This window comes from Otolemur garnettii, unplaced genomic scaffold, assembly GCF_000181295.1.
Source record: "Otolemur garnettii isolate 467f Iridium unplaced genomic scaffold, OtoGar3 scaffold00031, whole genome shotgun sequence".
NCBI lineage: Eukaryota > Metazoa > Chordata > Mammalia > Primates > Galagidae > Otolemur > Otolemur garnettii.
The window spans coordinates 1849588-1876212 of NW_003852426.1; the positions used below are offsets into that span (position 1 = coordinate 1849588).

The 26625-nt window shown below is 43.6% G+C and overlaps 2 pseudogenes; one reads left to right on the forward strand and one right to left on the reverse strand.

Annotated features, from left to right (window-relative positions):
- Positions 1–16071: 16071 nt before the first annotated feature.
- Positions 16072–18137, reverse strand: LOC100955009 (annotated as a pseudogene).
- Positions 18138–19714: 1577 nt separating this feature from the next.
- LOC100955318 overlaps positions 19715–26625 on the forward strand; it is a 315223-nt pseudogene continuing 308312 nt past the window's right edge.

A 26625-nucleotide genomic window follows, 5' to 3' on the forward strand; every position in this document is an offset into this window, starting at 1 on the left:
AACTCGAGCTGCCTCTCCCATGTCACCGCCCAGTCTCAGCAGGAAGCAGTTAGGAGCGGTCAGCGCCCCTTTTCCCTGAAGAGGCAGCAGGAGCTTCTATGCAGAGTGGGAGGATTGATAGAGGATTTCATTATTTTGGGCTGTATATTAAGCCCCAGGCAAGCTTAGGAGGCATCGTCTAAACCTTGGACAATTAGGACAACAAAGACCTTGAACAATAGGCTTTAAGGTAAAGGTTATTATGGTATCGGCAAGGTAAGAGAATTTCACTTGTTGGGTTTGTTTCTATTTCACTGGGCACCTGATCTTTCTGAAAGTTATATACACTGCTTTTTGGAAAGGGTCTGAGTTTGCAGCCTTTTCTCTACCTAAGCTTTGGGTGATGCTTAATACTTCCCATGGAAGCGTCATGAGCCCTATGGGCCAGCCCATAGCACATAGTTAAATGGTGATTAGCACATAGGGGACAAGATTTCCCCCATGCCTAGTTTGGCTAAAATGAGTTTCCTTTATGTCCGAATTAGTTCTGATGGTGTATTTTTGTTATGCTTATGTGCCCTTTTGTTTCTTTTACTCAACAGAAAGCTGCTCGGTGAGGAGAACGGCAGAAACAACAGACCACCTCCCTTGCCTCTTCAGAAATGTCTTTTAATACACTAGAGGGGGGAAATGTAGGAGCAAGATGATCCGCAGCTGAGGCGTGGACCTCGGGCCATTCCTCCACAGGAGTTCCTTGTGGGAGGAGCCCGTGCCCTCAGCATGCAGTCATTATTAATTACTCCCCTCACCTGTATCATTCCCTTTCAATAAAAGGCCAGTGCGGAGGTTGCTAGGGGCTACCTGGAAAGTAAGGGCTAGCCCGCCTTCCACAAGTTTGTACTTCTAATCCACTTCTCTCCTGGTTCCTTCCTGCGCTAACCGAGACCAGGGCCACAGGAGCCCAATGGGTCGTGACAACCTTTATTAAAGATAAAAAGTTGTTTAAAAATTATTCCTTAAACAAGAATATTTACTATCATTTTAATTCATTATGTCACTTTCTTTTTAATTATCTTTCTATACATATATCTTTCTTTCATTAAAAGGTGAAGTAAGGGCATGATAAATAAATACAATTTGTTTGGTGGAGGAAATTTTGACCAAATTTTAGTGCTAGTGAGAAAGCCCCATCTGCAAGGGATTAACTATGTGGCCTTAGTGCCATCTGGCCGCCCTCTAGTGTCTGTGTGGGATAAAGGATGTGTATTTGTTTGTTTATTTAGAGACAGAGAAAACACTTTGGTATTTCTCCTGCAAGACACAAGATTGAAGCCATTTGTCAATTTTGAAGGTCCTCACCATTGGCCCATTCTGTTATCCCTGTTAGTTTGTGAATAGTTGTCATACTAGGTCCTCCTGTCTTTGGGTCAGAAACTATGCTCAGAGCTCCTCTGGGCACATCATAGGCCCAAAAAGCTGAGGGCAGTAGAGGAAGGCCTGGAGGTCAGTACGGAGATTGGGAAGGACCAGAAGCTGCAGGAGCCCTGGAGTTGTGTGCAAAGCCTTGCCTCTGGACCACCCTCAGACCCACGTTCAGCCCCTTCCTGGGTGTCTATCATCCCCAGGATCCCAAGGAAATCAAGTATCGGAGCCATGGGATGGGCAGCTCCTTAGGAGGGACTGGGTGCGGTATTCCATACTTTTGCCTCATAGCCTTCTTCCAATATTATAAATTAAGACTAGGGTTGGCTTAGATTAGTGGTTCTCAAAGTGGGGTCCTGGGATAAGCAGCATGGGCATCATCTGGGACCATGTTAGAAATGCAATTTTCTTTTTCTTAATCCAGACCCCACCTAGTTGTCTATAACAGTGATTTTCTTTTTTTTCTTTTTTTTTTATCCCCCCCCACCCCCCGCCCCCGGTAGAGTGCTGTGGCATAGCTCACAGCAGCCTCAAACTCTAGGGCTCCTGTGATCTTCTTGTCTCAGCCTCCCAAGTAGTAGGGACTACAGGTACCCACCACAACACTGGGCTATTTTTAGAGACAGGGTCTCGCTCTTACTCAGGCTGGTCTTGAACTCCTGAGTTCAGGCAATCCACCTATCTTGGCCTCCCAGAATGCTAGGATTACAGACATGAACCATGGCACTTGGCCAAATATATTATTTAAAAAAAAAATTTTTTTTTGGATCAACATAAGTGTGCCTTGGAATTTCAACTATAGGTTCAAGTGTGCTATGAGATAAAAAAAAAAAAAGTTGAAAAACACTGATCTATAGCAATATAATTTTCAGGCCCTATCCCAGACCCCACTGAATCAGAAGCTCTACATTTTAGTAAATCCTTCAGCAGAATTTTTTCTTTCAAGTCAGCCCTGCCCCATCTCACTCAAGTCTCAATACTGAGTAGCTGTGATTTCTAAAACAGTCAGATGTGGGATGCATTTTCTCACCAGGAGCTCCTAAATCAGTTTAGTCTAATTCCTGGCCTGGCCCATGGAAAGAAATCCATATCTGAGCTGTGCTCTCTTGTCCTCAGTGACTGTCAGGCTCCTACTTATTACCTGAAAACACAGCTCAAATACTCTTTCTTTTATTGGGTTTTTGTGACTCCAAGTTATGGAAGCAGCCCAAATGTCCATCAACGGATTAAAAAAATGTGGTATATGTATACCATGGAATACTTTGCAGCCATAAAAAAATGAAGACTTTTATGTTTACCTGGATGGAGCTGGAACATATTCTTATTAAAGTGATCCCAAGAATGGAAGAAAAAGTATCCAATGTACTCAATATTATTATGAAACCAATATATAATCACCTTACACATATGTACAAATGATAAAACTATAGTCCAGAAAGAAGGAGAGAAGAGGAGGCTGAGGGGAGGGGAAGAGGGAGGTGGGAAAGAGGGTGAGATCTTACTTAATGTGCATAATGCAATAGTACATTTCAAAACTATTAAGAATAGGGTATAAATGTTTTACCACAAGAAGTAAATAGCGAGGTGATGTGTATGTTAGTTTGATGTAAGCATTCCACATTGTATATCGAATCAGCACATAGTACCCCATAAATCCATTAATGTACATGTTTATGATTTAATAAAGAAAAAAAACCAATAGTGAGTGACAGATAACATGCCACTATAGATATGGTAGAGATTTAAACAATCTTGATATTGTGAAATATTATGTCTGGGGAAAAACTGACTACAAGTGAAGAAGTTAAAACAGCTGTAAAAATTCTACTTCCCATCAACCATGTCCAGATTGTGAGTTAAGTTCTATCAATCCTTCAGCAAAGATCACTGAATTATATAAGCATTCAAAATAATGGCAAAATATAAGGAAAGCCAACCAATTCATTTTGTACGACATAAATAACTTTGATTCTATAGCCAGTAATTATAGAAAAATTACTTTTGGGCAGTGCCTGTGGCTCAGTGCATAGGGCACCGGCCCCATATACTGAGGGTTCAAACCCGGCCCCAGCCAAACTGCAACAACAAAAATAGTAGCTGAGCATTGTAGTGGGTGCCTGTAGTCCCAGCTGCTTGGGAGGCTGAGGCAACAGAATCGTCTAAGCCCAAGAGCTGGAGATTGCTGTGAGCTGTGATGCCTCAGTACTCTACCAAGGGCAACAAAGTGAGATTCTGTCTCTAAAAGAAAAAAAAAAAAAGAAAAATTACTTTTAAGTAATTACAAGTTGTGAGAATCCTGAGAAAATTATTAGTAAATGATATCAACCAATGAACTATAAGGAAATCAAATATCTTAAATATCTTGACCAGTTATGTATCCCAAGAATGTGAGAATATTTAAACTTTAAGACTTTTCATACATTTTCCCACTCAAAGTATAAGAAAACAGAGATGGTCATATTTCACTAAATGAAGAAATTTCTGTAGATTGATTGAAATTTAATACTCTGTATGATCTACATTTCTTCAGTCATTTTTACTTTTAAGGTCTCATGAGAGCAGATTACGCCCCCTACCCAGATAACCCAGAATAATCTCACTTGAAGGTCTGTGCCCTAATCAAATCAGCACAGTTTTTGCTGTGTAAGTAACATATCTAAAGGTCCAAGGGCTTACAGCTTGAACATATTTGTTGTGTCATTATTCTGGTTCCATAATGTATATGGTGCTTGAACTGTTTTAACATTAGTTAAATTCCTGGAAGATGAAAATAGAGTAAGTGGAAGCAGTCATTCCATGCAGAAATTATGGGTAAGTTTAAGCAAATGTACACACAGCATATGAATAAAAATGGATTCACATCCACTCATACTGCACTGGAACTTTGGATATTAAAGATAAATAGCTATTTTAAATGTCACTATAGAAGACACACAGATTATCTAAGAAGCAGTTTGGTTAGAATGTAGCTGACTTCTCCCTGTTAACACAGCAGGCAAAAGAGACTTCATCAGAGAGCTCAGGGAAAACCCACATTACACTGGGAATTTGGGGCTGACAAGCTTATCTTTTAAGAAAAGAATAAAACAAAGATATTCTCATATAAATATAACTGTCAGTTTATTAGCAAAATACTCCAAAAATAATTCTAAGGATATATAAATGTATAAGAAAGGGAGAAAGAAAACAGAAAAATTAATATATAATCATAGGTACATGTAAATCAATATATATTTTGGTTGTTGCAGTTTGGCCAGGGCCAGGTTCAAGATGTCACCCTTGGTATATGGGGCCGGCACCCTACTCACTGAGCCACAGGCACTGACCCATCTTAATCAATATTGACTTTATAAAATACTTAGAGTGTTGTGACAATTTTCCCTCACCTATTTTCCCTCGTCTGTCTAGACTCTGTTATCCATAAGGTCTGGAGAAGTTTGATTCCTTTTCCTCAGAGTCCCATTCTTGGAGTACAGTACCCATAATAAGACAGGTGCCTGAAGAATGTTTACTAGGTGGTATGTTTTCTGGAAGTACTTAGCAGACCAGGAGTTGTGAGGCATAAGTACAATGTGAAAGTGGCTGAGGAGTGACATCAGAGAACATGGTGGCGTAAGAATCCCAAGAGTCAACCCTCCATAGAGGCAACGTGCTTATGAAACATGAACACAAAAACGTCTCAAAGAGAGCTAATAAAGCAGTGATTCCTGTACTTTACCTGTGGGAATCCTCATTAGGTTGGTAAATGATCAACTGTATAGGAATCTGGAAAATCATCAAAAGTTTATACAAGTGAATTGTGAAAAATCAACTGGAACTCAGTAGCTGAGGTCTATGCCATCACAACTCAACCTTGGCCTGTTCCCTTCTCTCTAGGTCAGCAGTGGTCTTGAGAGAGTAGCCTGGATCCCCATTGTAGTTTCCTGTGCCACAGAGTGCTAAACAGAACTTGCTCTCAAAAAGTTGTCTGTTTTTTTTCCTGATGGGTGAATTCCTTAAGGATGAACAGAAATGCCCTGCATTTGAGGGAGTGGAAAGGGTGTCACCCTATCACCCAGGTTTGAGTGCAGTGGCAGGACTACAGCTGGTAAAGCCAGGCTCACTGCAGGCTCAAACTCCTGGGCCCAAGAAAACATCCTACCTAAGGCCTCTGAATAGCTGGGACTACAGGTGCATGTCATGACACCTAGCTCATTTAAGAAAAATGTTTTTTGCAGAGATGGGTTTTTTGTATGTTGCCCAGACCTGTCTCAAGCAATCATCCCACCTCAGCTTCCCAAATTACCAGGATTTGTTAATTGAGCAAATTTGAACCTTACTTTATTTCTCATGAAAGGTTGCAGCCTGTCAGTGGCCATCCCAACAGGCTAGAAAGCCAAGGCCCCAGCCAGAAGCCAAGATCCCATTTTTCAAGGCAAGATCAAAGGGAACAGGAATGTATACCAAATGGGATGGTCAAATATACATATTTAGCAAGCTATATGAGGAGTCATGAATATTTATATCTAGAGAAACAGACTCTTGTGCAATTGAGCTTTATGCCCTTTTATGGGCTCCATGTATAGAAATGGTCCCTCTTAAATCAAAAGGTGAAGCAAGGACACAAAAACCCTCTCTGAGCACCATCTGTAGACTGTTAAAACCACTTCATGGTTGGTAGTCTCCTATTAGGAAAGAACTCTGGTCTGGATCGTGAGATTTTTTTGTTTGTTTGTTTAGCCCTTGGGGGAAAAGCCTGATGGCTATTATCAAGGAAGTGGGTAAAATGAGGTGTGTCTGACCTTCCATCCCATCTTAGATGGGAACTCAGATTTAGTGTTTCTCTGTGGTCTTCTTGGCTGAGGGAGCATCTGCTCAGTCAAAGGGGGGCTTGGGTCACAGTTTATAGGCATGAACTATTGTGTCTCACCAGAAATGACTTGCATTTATTTTACTCAGAACTCCCTTGAGGAAGACAGGTGGCCAATGTTTTGACAAAAGCATTTAAATGCCATTGAGTTGCCACTTGGGGGTAAAAGTATACTTTTGAGGAAAGTAATTGACATGCAGAAAATCCTGGGAGGAAAAGCAGGAGAGTGAGGCAGGAAATAAGGGATTTTGAAAACTTTGCATATTCCTAGGAATCTAGGTAGTCTTGTACATGACCATTCTGAGGAACGTGCTCACAATACACCTGAGAAGGTGCTGTGCCCACACTAGCTGGCCTTCAATATCTGCACTAGCAGGAAGTGAAGACTAAGGCAGAGTTGTAAACTGCCCAGCGAGCACTGAAGGCAGGTCTCAACACACATGCAGAGCCCAGATGGAAAAGACTGGGAGTTTTTTCTTTTTCCTTTTTAGCTCAGGATATATTAGAAAATCTCTGTCCAACCACTAACTGAAAACAATAGAGACAAAACAATAGAGACTTCAGTGATCTCACACAATAAAGTATACAGTCTATTCTAAGATGGGTGAGAAAATGTGATCTTCAGACCTATCACACTACAATATTCAAAAATCTAGTTTTCAACAAAAATTATTAGGCATACAACTAAACTAAAAAGTAAGGCCCATTCATAGGAAAAAATGAAAAAGAAATGGACAGAAGCCCATTGGACTTACTTATTAGAGAAATAGATGAATAATTTAAATCAACTATCTTAAGTATGCTCAAAGAGCCAAAAAAAAAAAAAAAAAAAAAAAAAAGCATGAACAAAACAGTAAAGGAAACCAGAAAATCTATGCTCTTCACCAGAACATCAATAAAGAGAAGAAAGTTGTTTTTTGTTTTTTGTTTTTGTTTTTTGTTTTCAGACAGAGTCTTACTTTGTCACTCTCAATAGGGTGCTATGGCATCATAGCTAAAGCAACCTCAAACTCTTGGGCTCAAGTGATCTTCTTGCCTCAGCCTCCCAAGTAACTGGGACTACTGGTACCTGCTATATTTTTTTAATTTTTTTTTTTTTTTGCAGTTTTTGATGGGGGCTGGGTTTGAACTCGCCACCTCCAGCACATGGGGCCAGGACCCTACTCCTTTGAGCCACAGGTGCTGCCCTACCTGCTATTTTTAGAGACAAGGTCTTGCTTTGGCTCAGGCTGGTCTCAAACTCCTGGGCTTAACCAATCTACACACCTTGGCCTCCCAGAGTTATTCCTGCCATTGCTTTTTAGTAGCACCTGTATGGGTGCTGTGGCATCACAGCTCACAGCAACCTCAAACTTTTGGGTTTAAGCAATTCTCTTGCCACAGGCTCCTAAGTAGCTGGGACACAGGTGCACACCACAACACCTCGCTATTTTTTTTGGTGTTGCAGTTATCATCATTGTTTAGCAGGCCCACGCCAGGTTCAAACCCACCTACCTTGGTGTATATGGCTGATGCCCTAACCAGTGAGCTACAGGTTCCTAGCCTCTAATTTTACTCTTAATGTGCTTCATTCCTGAAAATAGTTGCTCACAAATACAGGTGCTGCCAAAAAGCGATGGTACAAATAACTCATGCTTATGAAGCCAGGGATATTTGTCTCTGGAAAGATAGGATCTATAAAACTCCAATGAAGAAACACAATTAAATTTTTCTTTAAGTTGAATGTGAGATTGCAGCTCTATGCATTCCATTTATGTTGACTGAAAATGAAAGTGCAAATGCAACAAAATATTATTTTCCTGGAAATTTTGAAATCTGTTTTCAAATTCCTGTATGAAATCAAAAAGCAAGTCTGCATATTTTGTGCTGTTCAACACAGCACACTGTGTTTGGTCAGTGTATTGAAATGCATAAGATTGTTTGCCTTCATTTGAGCTTGCCATAATTTCAGCTTCATTTGGAACACCATTGTGTTTGAAACATTGTGTTGATAAGTTGGTTTTTACCTTGAAGACACATGTTTACCTCATTTAAATGAGCGTAAACCAGTTTTCATCGTCAAGTTCTGGCACAAATTTGGTTTTTGGTACCATGAACAACTTGATTAACATGTCACAAATCATGAATTATTTTCAACATGTGGCCTCAACTTAGCCATCTTACTTCCAAAAGTAAATGATGTCACCATAGTCAGCATCAATATTTTTCAAATAATTTTCCAAAAATTGCTGGAATTGGTGATGATGCAGTTCCTTGGCCCTCATGAAATTCACAGTCTTGATGACAATTAGCATGATATTATCCATTTTTAAAGCTTTTGTGCATAAATTTTCTTTTTCTTTCTTTTTTTTTTTTTGAGACCAATTCTCTGTCACCCTGAGTAGAATGCTGTGGCATCATCATAGCTCACAGTAACCTCAAACTCTGGGGTTCAAACAATCCTCATGACTCAGCCTCCTGAGTAGCTAGGACTACAGGTGAGCAGCACCATGCCTGGCTAGTTTTTTTTTTTTTTTTTTTTTTTTTTTTAATAGAGATGGGATCTTACTCTTGTTCAGACTATTCCTGAGCTCCATCAATCCACTGCCTCAGCCTCCTAGAATGCTAGGATTACAGGCATCATCCACTGCACCTGGCCATAAATTTTCCTGATGTACTATAAATGATACTTCATCCAATGTGAATTTTAGGCAGCAATTGCATCATCTTCTATTAAATTTACAAGTTCCTCTCTTTTGCCTACCATTTTAACAATGGACAAAGAAAACACCTTGAACATATTTTTTACTACTTCGTATAAATTTCTTGATTTAATTGTGTCTTTTTACTTTTTTTGAGACAGAATCTCACCCTGTGCCCTGGATAGGGTGGCCTGGCTAGCTCAGAACAACCTCAAACTCTTGGGCTCAAACAATCTCCATGCCTCAACCTCCCAAGTAGCTGGGACTCCAGAACCCTGCCACAAGGCTTGTGTATTTTTTCTATTTTTTAAATAGAGACAGTCTCTCACTTTTTCTTAGGCTCGTCTCAAGATTCTGAATGAACTGTATCTCTTGAAAGCTCCTAAGGTGGTCTATAGCAACAGACAAATGAATAAGGAGTAAAGAGCAAAAAGTATAGGATATGCGATACAAAATCAACCACTCTTGAAGAATCAACACAAATCAAGCTGTGCATCCAAAGATATTCAGAATCAGGTAGTTGAGTATTTCACCAAGGGGATGTGCTATATACCCCTACATTGAGCCCAATAAATGAGCTTACCAACCCCGCCTTCCTGAATTTGATTCATTTCAGTGGGACCAAGAAGGTCTCTGCACTAAGTCCTGAACATGTAGAATGCTCTAGGGCACTGTATTGGATAATAGTGGCAAAGTGGGTGTCCTTTTTTTTTTTTTTATTAAATCATAGCTGTGTACATTAATACTGTCATGGGGTCCAGTGTGCTGTTTTTATATACAATTTCAAATATTTTCATCAAACTGGTTAACATAGCCTTCATATCATTTTCTTAGTTATTGTGTTAAGACATTTATACTCTACATAAAGTGGGCATCCTTGTCTGATGCTGGTGCTAACCAGAAATGCTTATAGTTTCATTCATTTCTTGGATCAATTTTTTAATTTCATTTGGGGGGCTTTCCACTTTCCCTTCAATTCTCTTCATTTCTGGCATTCATACTTTCAATTTCCTTTCTGTTACTTCCATGATTCCTTTATAGATGGGTAGCTGCATTGTGAATCCTGGGGGGATTGACCTGCTCTGATTTTTCATGTTCCCGGAATTATTTTGTTGGCTCCTTCTCATGTATGGTTTCTTCATATTGATTTTCTTCCTCTACTTATTCTCTTGCTTCCTCTATCCTTTCAATCTTCTCTGTCTCTGTGCCAATATTCTTTGTCTCTGTGTTTTGATGTTCAAGTGGCCTTTTGGTACAGGACAAAAGAAGAGAAAAGAGAAGAAGAAAGTGAGAAAGAGGAAAAACAGTAAAAATAGGCCAGGTGCAGTAGCCCACACCTGCTTGGGAGGGCAAGCAGGAAGATTGACTGAGGCTAGGAGTTTGAGACGGGCTTAAGAAACAGCGAGACCCCAAAATAGAAAAAACTCAGCCATGGCAGAAACTGCAGTCCTAGCCACTCTGGAGGTCAAAACTGAGGGTCCCTTATACCCAGGAGTTCAAGGCTGCCATGAGCCTGGCCAATGCCACAGAACTCCAGCTCAGGCCTCAAAGCAAGATTCTGTTAAAAAAAAAAAAAAAAGAAAGAAAGAAAGAAAGAAAAGAAAGGTTAGTTGTCTAGGACAGGTATGAGCGAAAGATGAGAAAACATAACAAAAGAAAAAGGGAAAGAGAGGAAAAAAATTAGTATTAAAAATATAATCAAGTGTAAGAACACCAGTGGGTGCTCCATGATTAGGAAAAGAAAAAAAAATTAACACTAGGTAGGGGTCCCAGATTGAAACAACAACAACAACAACTACATCTGCTTCTGGATGTGGTGGGAGCAGGAAGTTACTACCTACTTGTCATGGAGACCTAGTTTTATTTTCCTGATTTTTAAATTTTAATCTGGGCATAGTAGCTATCTGAAAGTTAAATACCAAGAGGGGCAGGGGAGCTAATGTCCTAAAGCTTACACCAGACTTTCTGGGAGACACCTCCCAGCTCTTCTGTGTGGGAGGTGGGATTTTCCCCAATTTGGCCAGCTGTCTGTGAGAGTCAGCCCAGAGTTGGTTGTCTTAGCTGAGAGGTCAGAGTCCAAGCTGGTCCACACTGGGATCCTAGAAAGCTGCTCCAACTGGGCCACTTTGGGTGTGAGCTATCTCAAGGTTTCAGTAATCTTTGCTCCCCCTCTGATGCCTGGCAATCAGAATTTCCTGTTGAGTAAGCTCCACGTCTAAACCAACTCAGTGCCACTCCTGTAAGTGCCGGGGCTCAAGCCTCTGGCTGTGTCCCAAAGAAACAGCATGCACTCTCTCTAGCCCACTGCCAAAGTCCAGCTTCTGTGTCCCTGAGAGTCCTGTGAGATTCAGTTCCTCCTTGTTTCACACCACAACTCATCCCTAGAGGGATAGACCCTCCTGGAGTTTGGTCCAATCCATAGTCCACTCCAACAGGGTGCCATCATTGTTGGGGGTGGAGGAGAATCAATCTCCTGCAGACTTAATCCCCCAGGGGTTCCATCTGTAGGCTCTGTCCTTGAGTCATGGCTCTCCCTTGAACCTGCTTTCTTTGCAGGCCTCCTACCTGCTTATCTTTTTTTGCTCCTGGTGTCCTAGGATGTCTCACTGTGCCATTCAAATATTGGTTTTGGACTGGAGAATTCAGACAGAGATTTTTTTCTCTTCCAACTTACTGAAAGGAGCTTATAAGGCGATGTCTCTAATCTGCAATCTTGTAGTGTCTCTCAAGTTCATGATCTTAATTGTCAGACCTCGTATATACTGCCCTACACATACATTAGAAATATTTGACTTCCACTGTTTGCTCCAAGAATTGAGTGAGAAATCAGTCTGGGGAACAGTGTCAGAGCACAGCATTCAGAGATGTTCTTTGTGCAGCACTGAGTCACTTCCAGAATCCTCTGCCTGGCCTGACCTGACAATAGAGAGAATGATTTGAATATCCCAACTTCACATCTCACAATTAATGATATATGTCCTACTTTTACTTTCTGAAGTATTAAAAGATGTTTAAAAGGGATTTTAAGACCCACCCTAATCACTCTGATCACTGGCCTCTGGGCTTCCCAGTCTGGCTGAGCACTTGAATTGCTGGTAGTGCTTGGAAAAACCTCAGGCCTCTCCCCAGAACCACTCTCAGAGTATTATGCACAAGACCAAGGACTCACTTATTTAACAAGCCCTACGTGTGAGGCTGATGCACACACATGGGAATGCTGCTCTGCAATCTTGCTATTAAAGTGTGATCTGAAGACCAGCAGTATCAGTACACCTTTATCATAAACACAGGGTCTCACGCTTGACTCCTGACTCTCTGACTCTGTCTAAACACCAAGTCCAGGTGATTCAAGGACACAGCAAAGTCGGGGACCCCGTGGTCTATATGTCTTCTGGACATGGTGTCAGAACTGTACAGTCTGCTCTGGGCATGTAGTTGGATCACATCCTCAGCCATGGAGATCCAGGGTTCATCCTTGTTCATATTCTCTTCTACAGCCAATTACTCTCTTGTGCCTTCATCCAGACTCAAGGCTTTAAATATTAATTATGTGGTGTCACCCCAAAATTTATTTTTCCAGCCCAGACATTTCTCCTAGACTCCACACATGTCTGTCCCAGCTCTTTCCCCTCCACTCCTAATGGACACCTCCTCCACTGAATGCCTAGGATGCCCATTCCTCAAACATACCTAAGCCAGAGTTATCCCCATCTCCACCAACAGCAGCTCCATCCTTATGCTCACACAGCCCACAGCTGTGGGTGTCCACTTGGACTCCTCTTCCTCACACCCCAGATGCATTAGAAGATGCTATAAAAGTCCACCTTCAAAATGTATCCAGAGCCTATCACTTCCCTCCACTCCTGCTGCTCACACCAGTATCTGTAGTCTGGAATCCTGCCCTCCTTGCCTGCTGTATCCTTACTCCTCTATTGTCCCCTGCCTCTCAGTTCAGTTCTCAGCACCGCAGCCAGAGAGACCCTGTTAAAGAGAAGGGACCACGTCCCTCTTCTGCTCAAAACTGTCCTCTAACTCCAAATGTCCCTCTGAGCAAAGGACACTCTCTTTCTACCACTCCAGGACTACCTGCTCCAGCCACACCTCTGATCTCATCTTGGTGATTCTCTGTCCAGCCCTCCTGGCCTCCTGCTTTTCCCAGAATACAGACATCTTGCTGCCCCAGTGCATTTCGGCTGAAGTTTCCCCCTGCCTGGAGGAAACTTCCCAGACATCCTCATAGATAATCCATCGTATCCTTCAGATCTTTCCTCAAAGATCTCCTTTATGACAAGTCCCACACTAACCAGCACCATGGCCAGGGCCATCATGACCTCTGGGTCATGTTCCTGGTACCACATGAACACTCTCCTTATTTGCTGTGCTCATAGTGTATAGTCTGTCTCTTCCCTCTAGAACACATGCTCTACAATTGTTTCTGTTACTTCAGTAGTATTTCCCAGATACAAAAACAGTCTGTCCTATATCTGGCAGACAAACCCTTCAAACTTACATCAGTGCTGGCTGGGTTTTTCACCCCAGTGCTGTTATGTGCCCTTCCTCATTATCCCTTCCACACTGACCCTCCTGCATGCTGCAGCACACAGTGACACTTCTCTCCTCAGAAAGAACAATCCTTGACTATGGGTCCAATTTTGCAACAAGTGTGCATCAAACTTAGAGCCTACCTTAGAAATCCATGAGTTTGGAATGAAGCCAGTGCTAAGACTACTAGAACTAAGGGCAGGGAGTGGGGAGGGGAGCAGAGCAGAAGAGGAAATTTACGGAAGATGAGAATGATGGGATCCCTCCTCTCTGCTAATTCCAGAATCTGGTTCCTTTAAAAAGGTTGAGCGCAGCAATGCAGATAGAACTAGAGGACATTACATTAAGTGCAATAAGCTGGGGAAAGAAAGACAAAAGTTGTGTGTTCTCTTTGGCAAGAGAGAACTAAAAAGACTGATTTCATGGAGGTTGCAGACAGGATGGTGGTTACCAGAGGCTGAGAAGGGTAGGTAGTGTGGAGGGGGAACCGAAGAGGGTTGGTTAATGGGTATAAAAACATAGTTAGATGCCAGAAATGAGACCCAGTGTTCAGCACAATAGAGTGACAATTGTTAATAGGCTGGATGGGGTGACTCATGGCTGTGGCAGAATCGTTTTAGGCCATGAGTTCAAGACCAGCCTGGGCAGTAGTAAGGCTCCATCTCTACAAACAAGTTTTTAAAAAATTAGCTGGGTCTGGTGTCAGCATTTGTAATTAAGCTACTCAGAGAGTGAGGCAAGAAGCATGTTTGAGTGCAGGAGTTTGAGGTTGCAGTGAGCTATGATGATGCCACTGCACTCTAGCCCCTGCAACAAAGTGAGACCCTGTCACCAAAAAAAATTTTATTAACACAATGATCTATTGTATATTTTAAAATAATGAGAAGATTTATCTCATCTAACTTAGAATGTTCCCTACAAAAACAAATGATAAATGTTTGAGGTGATGGACATCCTAATTACCCAGATTTCATCATTTCACAGTGTATGCTTGCATCAAAATATGACATGTACCCCATAAACATACACACCTATTCTGTATCCATAATAATTAAAATTAAATTAAAAATAAAATAATAAAAGGTTGGGGAAAAGATGGAAAATGACATCTAGGAAAGAGCCCTAGAAAGAGGACAAGAGCTACATAAATATAAAAATTCTGTCTTGGTATCACAGAGACTCCTGTGCGCAGGACCCACCCTGAGCCACAGGTCAGCCTCTGTGATCACAGATCCTGCTAAGACAAGCTTCTACTGAAGGGACAAGGACAATGGAGTCATGAAGATGGCCCTGCTAAAAAGTGACCACATAAAGCCTATGATAGACTGAGCACCAACTAGGCATAGGTCCCATCCACACTCGGCTCCCCTTTCCCCACCTGCAAAAGACTCAGTACAGCAAACACACAGATTCTGGAAAGTTCTAAGGTCTTCCTTTTATTTCCCCTTTTGCCTCTGTCATGGGAAGAATTTGAGAAAATAAATTTATATTCAAATTCTTATTTTTAATAGGGAAGCAGCTCAGTGCACCATGAAGTTGAGACAAGGAGGGAAACATCCCTCCCCTACCTCTCTGAAACAGGAAAGATAATCAGAAAGGGACACAGGTCAGTGCAGGAGAAGGGTCACAGGGGACCTGGTGGTATATTGGTCTCCCCATCTCCTCACATAAGGGATGCAGAGTCATTCAGAAGCATATGCAGAAAGAGAAGACAGAGGCTCTTGAAGGCATGAACACTTAATCCCACACAAGACTGCTGTTTCAGGCTATAGAAAATAACAGGCAACAAATTCAGTTTAATCGTAGCAAGTGGTAACACTGAACAACCCACCACATGCTCAAAATGTCCCACCAAAGAATCCTCAAAACCCAGCTGTGTCCCCTCTGTCTACCCCACCTTCATATCACATTCCCTGGGTCTCACCTTTACAAGCTGTGAGAGACACATTTGATCCCTGGGCACTGCCACTGCCTGGGGTTGAACAAAATAGGATCTGGTCAGAGCCCACAGAAGATGTGGTTACAGCAGGAACTATGTGGCTGAGAGTCCATCATGGGCTCTTGTATACACTATCCTAGAGGATTCACAGATCATCACTCCCTGTACTTACTTGCAGCCTGAGTGTAGCTCCCTCCTTTTCCACCTGTGAGAAGAAAATGCCCTATGAAAAGCCAAGGAGCAGGCAGGGCTATGAGGTCCTAGAGAAACCCCCTAGTCTTGGATCCCAGAGAGGTTTCCAGAACTCTGACTCAAGACCCAAGGCAGGATCAGGAATCACAAGGGAAGGAAAAGTGGATCAACTGCCCTCCTGGAGGTCTGTCCTAAGTCAGTCCTCCCTCTCTGACCTGTGATTCCTGGGAATCAGGTCCCCATCACCATAATCATCACATTAAAATTCTGTCCTTCATTGTCACATATGCTATACAAAGGAGTAAGTGCTGACACACAGGGCCCCAGGCTGGGTAGGCAGGTGTGTGTGGATAGAACTTCCCAGTTAATGGGGCAGGGCACACTACTACCGGGGTTGAAATTCCAGTGGGACAAGAAAATACAGACCCTGACCCTCATCCTTTCCCTACCTGAGTTCTTCCTCCACATCACAAAGGCAACCACAGCTCCAAGGAGCACAGTTCCAAGGAAAACCATGCCAACAATCATGGGGATGCTGGGCTGGGAATACGGCTCTGAGAAAGAACAGGAAGGTAAGGGGTCTGACCCCAGGCCTCAGTCCTGACTCTGCTGAAAGGCTCCAAAAGGACCCCTACTTACCCTGAGAAGAGATGTGATACTCTCACCTCCACTTCTTACCCCATCTTAGGGTTAGGGGCTTGTACAACCCCTCATGCTGCACATGGTAGGTGTATCTCTGCTCCTCTCCAGGAAGCACCACCACAGCAGACCACTTCTGGAAAGTTCTGTTGTCCCCCGAAGGCCTGTCTCTATAAGCTCTGTGTCCTGGGTCTGGCCTTCCCCATCCTGCTGCCAGGTCAGTGTGATCTCTGCAGGATAGAAGCCCAGGGCCCAGCACCTCAGGGTGGCCTCACAGTCAGAGGTGGGGTGGTGGGTCACACGAGTCTTTGGGGGATCTGAGGGGAAGAGTCAGAAAATTCAGGCACTTTGCATCCCTTATGGGACACTCCAGCAGTGCTGATGTGATATCCTGAGAATGGACAGGACAAATGGGGTGGGAAAGAGAGTGCAAAATCCAGACACCAGCCTGGATTCAGGGATCTGGGATTATTTCCTAATCTTTGGGAAGTTCCAGCCTCTGAGGAGAAGAACAGAGTCCTCCAGTCCTGAGCTGAGCAGAGGCAGAGTGACCCAGATGCCTGGAATCAGACCTCCAGACACACCAAGTGGGGCAAAGAACAAGGCCTGAGAGAAAGATCAAGGTGCCCAAGGCTGCCCCAGTGCCCAAGGTGCCCAGTACTGCTGACCAGTATTTCAGTGACTGTCAGTCCCTCCGTTCCCTGGGACGCTTCATCCCTTAACTGTCCTGGAGGGAAGGACAGGCCAGCAGAGTCACTCTCTGGTACAGGATCTGGACACTCAGGGGGCGTCTTCCTGCTCTGGACCAGAGGGAGGGCGATATTCTAGCGTCGAATCCATTTTCCTCACCTCCTCGTGGACCCGGAGCTGCGAGATCTACAGGAGATGTGGGAGGCGCCCCGCATCCCTCGTACCCGTGCGTGGTGTCCTTTGCGTTCTCCAGGTATCTGCGGAGCCACTCCGCGCATTCCCCCTCCAGGTAGGCCCTGTCTGCCTCCGCCGCACCCTCCGCCTCCCACTTGCGCTGGGTGATCTGAGCCGCGTGTCCGCCGCTGTCCAGGAGCGCAGGTCCTAGTTCAGGGCGATGTAGTCTGCGCGGTAGTAGGCGAACTGCTCTTACCCGCCGAGGAGGCGCCTGTCCGGCCCCATGTCGCAGCCGGACATCCTCTGGAAGGTGTGTGACCCTGGCCCCGACCCTGCGGTCAGCCGCGTCCACCAGCCCCGCCTCGACCACCCCAGGGGATTTTGTCCTAAACTGAAAACGAAACCGGGCTAGAGTCCCCGCTGACCCTTCCCAGGTCGAAGGTCTCAGGGGAATCGCAGTCCCCAGGTGACTGTCGGACCTGTAGACTCCGGCGACGCGGGCTTGTCTGTGGGGTGCGGAGGGGGTATGACCTGTGACCTGGGCTACGGGTCACTCACCGTCCTCGCTCTGGTTGTAGTAGCCGCGCAGGGCCTCCAGGCCTTTACGATAAACCTGTGCGTTGCCCTTGGAGATCTGTGTGCCCTCTCCCAATACTCTGGCCCCTTCCGTTCTACCCACTGCGCCCGCGGCTCCATCCTCGGATAATCCGCGTAGCTGTCGAACGGCACGAACTGCGTGTAGTCCACGTAGCCTACGGTAATGAACCAGGGCTCACCGCAGCTGGGCCGGACGGTGGTATGGAAACACCGCAGGGAGTGAGAGCCTGGGGACGCGTAGGGGCTGAAACCCGACCCGGGCCGACCCTCCCCGGTGCGGCTCCCCGGGTCCTGCGTCCCCGCCAGGCGGTCCCTTTGCCCTCCCCGCAGAGCCCGTTTCCCTCCCGACCCAACACTCACCCTCCCAGGCCTCGGTCAGGACCAGGGCAGCCGACAGAAGCAGAAGGAGGGATCTGGACACGGTGATCCCCATCCTTGGAGTCAGAGTACGAGTAGCTCTGCCAAGACTTAATAACTGAGGACTGCAGCGACGCTAATTAGCTTCTCTAGAAACCCACACCCAGTGGGAATGAGAACTGGTTTACTTCATCAGTATTTACGAAAAAAGACCAGACACGGGTTGGGAGAAGGAGAAGCAAAACTCTGCTGAGAGGGGAATCCCCAGCGCTAAGCTTTCCCCACCCCAAACCGCCCTCGGGACTGAGATCCCTGAGATTCCACGCCCAGAACCTGGGACTTTGCCCTGACCTCTCTTCTGCACCGAGCGCTGTTCCTCACGCTGTCTCCTCAATCCTGGCCCAGGAGCTGTCTGATCCCCAGGCTGAGTTCAGCTCCTACCCTTTCTCTTCCACCCTGAATCCTCTCACTGAACTAGACGCCCTGCTTCTTACTCCTTTCCTCCCCACAAGGACTGTTCCAGAAGAAAACTTATCCCAGGGAACTTAACGCTAGAGTGAAGTGGCACTGGGACTGGAAGTGTAGAAATGATGGTTTTCTCTATAAACCTGGAGACGTTGTGTCTGAACACACCTGACAGACACTCTCATAGAGACCAGTTTCCTTCTTGCTCATTAACCAGAGTGTGTAGCACAATCTAGGTAACACCTGAATGATCAGGAATCTAATCTGTAACAGAACTGGGTTTGGCCCCTTGATAGAGCAATGTGTCTGAATGCATTATAGTTACACTTGTGAAGCTCCCGAGTTTTACTTTCCTGGACTATGTATCTTATACTCGGAGTCGTTGTATTTTAAATTTATCATTATTCCATAGCCCTTAGTCTCTACTTGTGAGTGCAGGATATCTCCTCATACAAAGATCCCGAATTTGTTACTGTGTATTTCAAACAGGAGTTGTAGGACTTTAATCACTTCAAAGCTGTTCGTCCTCCAACGGTCAAAATGCCCTTCTCCAGTGTTCATGGCTTGACTTTTTATGAATTGTTCACATCTAATCTGTGTGTATATTTTGGAGGGAACATTTGGTACTTTTTAAACCTGATTCACATTAGGAGGCAATTAGCTTTTAAGCAGCCCCCCAAATATATTAATTACTAATTGCAAAGAGGACCCTGCTAAGCTCTGTATTAAAAATCTATAAAACATAGTCTACAGTTGTGACTGGTGCCTATAGTCCCAGCTATTTGGGAGGCTGAGGCAAGAGAATTGCTTAAGACCAAGAATTTGAGGTTGCTGTGAGCTGTGACACCATGGTATTGGGAGCAACAAAGAGAGACTGTCTCAAAAAAAAAAATCTATAAAACATTATTTAAATCTGAGAATTCAGCTGCTTTACAATTCTTTCCCTCTGCTCCTGTTCCTCACCTCCTGCTTCTCCAGACCTTCCCTCTGTCCCTCCCATCCTCAGGTCCCTTCCCCCCTTAGTCCCACCACCCCTCACTCCTGAACTGTGGCACTAGCTTGTCCCCTCACCTGCTGCCCACAGCTGTTCTCCCCTACAGTGGTCACCAGTCCTGCTGCTGAGAGTCAGATTCTGTCATTTCTTCCGTTAAAATGCTCCAATGGGTTGATCTCACTCTTGTAAAGCCCATGGAAGGTAAGGCACAGGTGCACAGGGGCTTTGGGTTGGCTGGGTCAGAATGGTATCCCCAGCATGAACAGGCATACCTGGTATACAGTAGGATTAAATTAATTATTGTTGAATGAAGGAATAGGATTGCAGTAAAACTGAATCACCTGAAAATCATAAACTTAAACATACTAAATAGGAAATAGTTTCTTTCATGTGAATAATTGCATATCAGTTCATAAATTCATTCCCGTTATGTGCCTATCTATTGAGCTGGTTTATTAATTTTCTATTTCTGCATACCAGATTACCACAAATTTATTGTCTTTAAATAAGGGCTGTTTATTTGTTTTTCTCCTTAGTCAGAAATCCATGAATGGTGTGGATGGGTTCTCTGTTCAGGGTTTCGCAAAGCTGTGCCCTCATCTGGAAGTTGGGGTCCTCCTGTCAGCTTACATGGACCCTGTGGGCAGAATTCAGTTTCTGGCAGTTGTAGGACTGTTGTCCATCCCTGTTGCTGTTTCTGGAAGTTGTAGGACTGTTGTCCATCTCTGTTTGATAACCAGCTGTCAGGGTAGACCGGGGGCGGGGGGGCACTGCCACCAACATTCTTTGCCACTGGAACTCTCCACTTTCAAAGACCAAAGACTCACACTGAGTCCCTTTCTCCCTGTGAATCTGGTGCTCAGGAAAAACTCAGTTTTTTAAGAACTCACCTGACTAGGGCATTTTGGTACAGGATAATCACTATCTTAAGTCAATTGATTTGGGACTCGAATTATATCTGCAAGTCTCTTCATTGCAGCATCTACATTAGTGTTGACTAAACCTGAGGGAAGGTGAATAACCAAGGTGTAGTTATTGCGGGACATCATAGAATCAGCCTAGTATCTTCCCTTTGTGTTTAATGAGTCACAGTTGGAAATAGAAGTTCAAATGAATAGGTGGTTGGGAGCGGTATTAAAATGCATCCTTTTTAGCCGTGGAAATTCTTCTTACATCCTAAAACAAAATGACATGTTTAATATCTTGCAATTAATGTAGAACAAGTGGAAATTAAAGTGCAATAATTCATTCTGAACAGATGAATGGCCAACAAACACACGAAAAAATGCTCATTGTCCCTAAAATCAGAGAAATGCAAATCAAAACCACTTTGAGATATTACCAAGCCCTAGTGAGAACACCCACATTACAAACTCCCAAAGTTGCAGTTGCAGGCATGGATGTGGAGAAAAGGGAACACTTTTACACTGTTGTTGGGGTTGCAAACTAATATAGACTCTTTGTAAAGAGGTATGGAGAATCCTTAAAGAACTCAAAATAGACCTTGCATTTGATCCCACAATCCCATTACTAGGTATCTACCCAGAAGAAATAAAATAATTTTGTCATAAGGACATTTGCACCAGATTGTTTATCATAGCTCGATCACAATTGCCAAGAGGTGAAATCAAGCTATGTGCCTTTCAACCCATGAATGAATCAATAAACTGTGATATATGTATATCATTGAATACTATTCAGCCATTAAAAAAAATGGAGACTTTACAGCTTTTGTATTAACCTGGATAGAATTGAGTTGGAAATAATTCTCTCTCTCTCTCTTTTTTTTTTTTTGGAGACATAGTCTCATTCTGTCACTCTGGATAGAGTGCCATGATGTCATAGCTCACAGCAACCTCAAATTCTTGGGCTTAAGTGATCCTCTTGTCTCAGCCTCCTAAGTAACTGGGACTATCGTTGCCCGCCACAAGACCTGACTTGTTTTTTTCTATTTTTAGTAGAGATGAAGTCTCACTCTTGCTCAGGCTTGTCTCAAACTCCTCAGCTCAAGCAATCTACCCCTCCCAGCCTCCCAACATGCTAGGATTACAGACATGAGCCACTGTGCCTGGCCAGAAATCATTCTTTTTATTAAAGTATCACAAGAATGGAAAAGCAAGTACTTAGTTTATTCAATACCAATATGAAGCCAGTAGATGAACTAATACATGCCCTCGCAGGAGAAAAACTCAATTTAATTCAAATTGGGGAGAAGGGAAAAGAGAAAGAGGTGGGGGGTTAGGGAAGGGGGAGAGATTGGTGGGCTCTCAATGGGCACAATGTAAGGGTATATGGCACACCTCCTGAGTTAGGGGCGCAACTGCAACAGGGATCTTTCCTCACAAATGCAAACATTGTAACCTGTGGATAGCAAGCCTGGGGGAGCATTCAGAGAATGAACCCCCAACTACTTCTCCTTTCCCCAAACAATCATATTCCTTTCTTTAGGCTCCCTCTGCCAGAAGTCACATAGGTCTTTCTTTGTCTAGTTAATCTTTAGGAACCATGCAGAAATCCTTGTGATCTTTCCCTTTTTATTTCTTAACATACGTTAACAAAGTAGAAACCATTAACAAGATGATCTGTTTATGAGAAAGGTTATGATTTTCCAATCATATTATAAGACCAAAAATATGTCTTTTGTCTATACTACTTCCCTGTAAACAACCCTGCCAAGATACTATAAAATAAAGCTGATTTTGTGTTTTGGTGCTGCACCTGCTGATCCCATCTTTCATCTCTTGTGTCTTCTTTTGTGTTGTATTTTTCTCAATCCCCTCCACTTCCACTCCAGTTCAGTCCCCGTCTCTGAGCGGGCTCTTGAAAGTAACCCAATGGTTTATACCCTCATATTAATCTGAAAAAAAAAAATTCATTCTCTCTTTGGAAGATATTGTAATTATCTATTGCTATGCAACCAATTTCCCAAAATTTAGCACCTCTAAAAGTAAATATTATTTCCCATAGATACTAATACTTAGGAATCTAGGAGCATTTTCCCTGAGTTCTTCTAGCTCAGAGCCTCTCACAAAGTTACAGTCTAGTTGTCAGCCAGGGCTGTGTCATCTGAGGGCCTGACTGTGACTGGAGATTCCATGAAATATGGTTCACTCATATGGCTGTTGAAGAAACCTCACCTCCTTGTTAGCTTGTTCCAGGAAGCCTCAGTTCCTAGCTCATAGACTTTTCCACAGGGCTGCTTATGACACAGAAGCTGGCTTCTCCAGAGCTTGGGATCCAAGAGAGAGGGAGAAGCAAGGTGAAAACCACAGCGAGTTTTATGTCCTACACCCAGACTCACAAACTACTCCATCCTTATTGCTCTATCAGGTAGAAGTGAACAATTAAGTCCAGGCCACACTCTCAGGGAGGGAATTAACCTGTACCTCTGGAAGAGAGGAGTATCAATGATTTTGCATACATATCAAAAGCAAGATTGCAATTATTATTTCATTTGATTATTTTTCTGTAATGCTTTCAACTTCTCTTTTCAATGTAATGATTAAAAGTTTGAGACATCATGAAGCACTAGGAGCTACACAAGACATTTGAGACAGAGGAAGGAGATACAATAATATCTCTAAGTTTTCCAAGCAAATGGCTTTAATAAGAATGTTCTCTTCAGTAAGTTGCTACAATGTTGAGAACATGTAATAGCTGGATAAGATAGTCCAAGACTTCAGTGCTTTTATGCATTTAAAATAATAACTACCTTTTTTTTTTTTTTTGAGACAGAGTGTAACTATGTTGCCCTCAGTAGAGAGCTATGGCGTCACCACTAAGAGTAGAGAGCAAGCTCAAACTCTTGGGCTTAAGCGATTCTCTTGCCTGAGCCTCCCAAGTAGCTGGGACTATAGGTGCCCACCACCATGCCCAGCTATTTTTGTTATTGTTGTTGCAGTTGTCATTGTTGTTTAGGTGGCCCAGGCCGGGTTCGAACCCTCCAGTTTCAGTGTATGTGGCCAGAGCTGTGACCACTGTGTGATGGGCACTGAGCCACTATCTTTGTTTTTAAAAGAAGATTCAGAGTTGGGCACAGTGGCTCACACTTATCCTCCCAGTGACTCAGAAGGATAAAGCTGCAGGATCTCTTGAGGCCTGGAGTTCCACAGCAGCCTGGGCAACTTAGCAAGTGCCAGTGTTTGAATAAAAGAGAGGAAGAAGAAGAAGAAGGAGAAGAGAGAAGGAAAAAGAAAACAATTTTCAAAATTAGTTTGTTAAGAATGCCCCAAATGTTGATTTTTCCCCCTCAAACATCATTTTCAACAATATTTACCTAATCAAATTGCTTGTTACTTAGATAATTGTGAGTCTCAAACCTCAGCCTGCACACCTACCTTAGCATTGTGACAACAATTTTGGTTTGATCAGTAGGCAAAAATGGTTAACTCCTATCTAGGAACTAGGTTTTTCCAAAAACTAGCTATTCACTGAGCATCCTAAAATAAACTTAGTATCTTTCACAGTATTTCTAATGAGGTGTGGTCAGAGTGATCTGGTATATGATTCTCCAAGCACCCTGACTATGAGCTTCTAAAGTTTTCTAAAGCAACTTTGTTGTATTTTTCATTTATATTTTTTATTCTGTTCTTGGTTGTTCTACTTTTTTAATCACTCCTAATAAGATACTGTTTTTTTAATTAATGTTTTCCTGTTTAATTTATTTTGATCAACATTCTGCTTTTCCAATTCTGTAAAAGTTTAATTTAGTTGTATGTGTGGTAAATAGAAATAACACACTAATTGCTTTGCAAGATGGAATTGCCTTGCTCATCACATTTAATTTTCTACAGCAGAGAATCCATAGAGTTGCCAGTGAGCAGAGGGCCAAATGAATCCTGCTCTTTTCTGTCACATGGTGCATTACCATTGGCTGTGGCTTTGTTCCAATGTAAGTAGTTCTCAGTAGGGATCTTGGCAATGAACTTTGGTATTTTCTTTTAATTTGGAAAAAAATTTATCAAAAGTGCATTCCAAGGTACAGTTTGAGAAATTCCAGTCCAAGGAGTTATGATCAAGTGAGCACTTGGGCACCTGCCACTGGCATAAGAAGCAGAACCTATGAAGCTACCTCGGGCTGCTATCCAGTTCCACCACCAGAGTCTTCATTTCTCTGAAGATTCTTATAATAAGCATGTATATCCCCAAATGAAATATTAGTTTTTCTTGTTTTTTAGTATTCCATACACTGAACTCATCCCCATGTTTTCTTTTGTGGCTCACACTACGTGTAGGAGAGTTATCTCTGATGTGGGAGGCTACCATTCCTTTTTACTACTGAAGTTGTATTTTCTATAATTATACCACAATTTTGCTACTTTTCTATAGTTGTATATATGGTTGATTCCAGTTTTTGCCACAAACAGTCTATATGTCTCCTGTACATGTACAGGGCACATAGGCTGGAGCCAAAATACAAGTCTGAGCCCCTGTGAAGGAGAGAAGGTCTGAGAAGGCATCCCAGAGCACAGACAGCCTAAAGAGAGCTGAGCAAGGCCATGGAGAGTCCATGAGCCAGTCAGCCACCAGAGGAATCCCCTGTTTCCCAGAAATGGGGCCTGCCTCATTATCCCTGCTGTGACCAGTGACCATCCAGGAAGCAGGGCCTCTGCACCAATGTTGCTGGGGATGTCAGAGCACAGGAAGGGCCCTTGGTAGATTACCTGGGGTCTGACTCAAACCTTCCTTCCTGAGGGGTCTGGGCCCTTAGAAATCAAATGCTGTCAGGCTGGGTTGCTGGACGATTCTGTTCATACTGACTATGGGACAGGTGGGGTCTAAAGCTCCTAAGTGGATCCTTGGGTTCCAAACACATTCCTCTTGCCCCTCTGTGTGAAGTGGCCCTGTCTCTTCCTAGGGGTCAGGGCCCATCACTCCTGCTGGAGAGGAGGGGACTCTTTTTCTCACCTGCTGGTCTCTAGGCAGCTGCTGTCCACACTTCCCTTCTGGCAACTCCAATGGGTAGTTCCATGGCTCTTGTTTGTTCTACTACTGTGCAGAGCCCAGAGTTACAGAGATGAGAAGTGCAGAGTCCCCAGTGGGTGAATCTATGTGACGGTCTCTGGAACCACACCCACTTCTACCCCTTGGTTCCTGAGCCCACATGTTCTTCCTACTGAGAACACAGCACTGTAGAGAGGTCTCTGATTCAACAAATGCACTGTGTACTGAAAGAGAACCCCTCCCCCCTCAGAGAATTTCATCACAGCTGGCACTGACCTGTGCCTTTAGGCCTGTCTAGAGTTCAGTGTGGCCCCCAGCCCTGCATGGTGCAGACTGTGATAGACCAGTGGGTCATGGCCATGGACCAGGCTGCACCTCCTTCTCTGTGATGTGGGTCCCTGACATGGCTTGAATGTTTCTGTCCTCCAGACCTCTTATCAATCCCTAGTTTGAAAGTGAAGACTGGTGGGAGGCATTTGGGTCATGGGGGCATTTGCCTTATGAATGGCTGGGTGCCCTCCCTGAGGTAATGAGTGAGTTCTCACTCTGTTAGTTCACAGGAGAGGGTGTTGTTTAAAGGACCCTGAAACCTTGTCCTCTCTCTCCTCTCACCATGTGACACAGCTGTTCCCCCTTTGCCTTCTACCCTGAATGGAAACTCCCTGAGGCCCTGACCAGAAGCAGATTCTGGCACCATGCTTTTTGCACAGCCTGCAGAACTGTGGGTTAAATAAAATTTCTTTCTTTATACATTACACAGCCTCAAATCATTTTTATAGCATCGTAAAATATACTAATACAGAATATTGGTAGCAAGGAGTAGGGCATTGGTAAATTGGCAGAAAATGCCTTTTATATCTCTATTGGCATAAAGCTCATAATTAAAACAACTATATTCAGGAGGTTTTGTCCCCACATATATTAATATCCTGTCAGGAGTTCTCCTTTAAGTTTATGGAAAGCAGGGGATTCTGTATAGTTGGGATGGATTGAAAGGGGTCACATAATAGCTCAAGAGGCAAAGTTTCCTGATTCACCAACTGTTTAGGCATCATGTGCCTGTCCTTGGTTTGGAAGGTTTGAACTAAGTTCATGCCTTGAAATCAGCCCTTACAATCTCACATGCCTACTTCTTCCCTGATCATTTCTGGGCCAGAGGAAG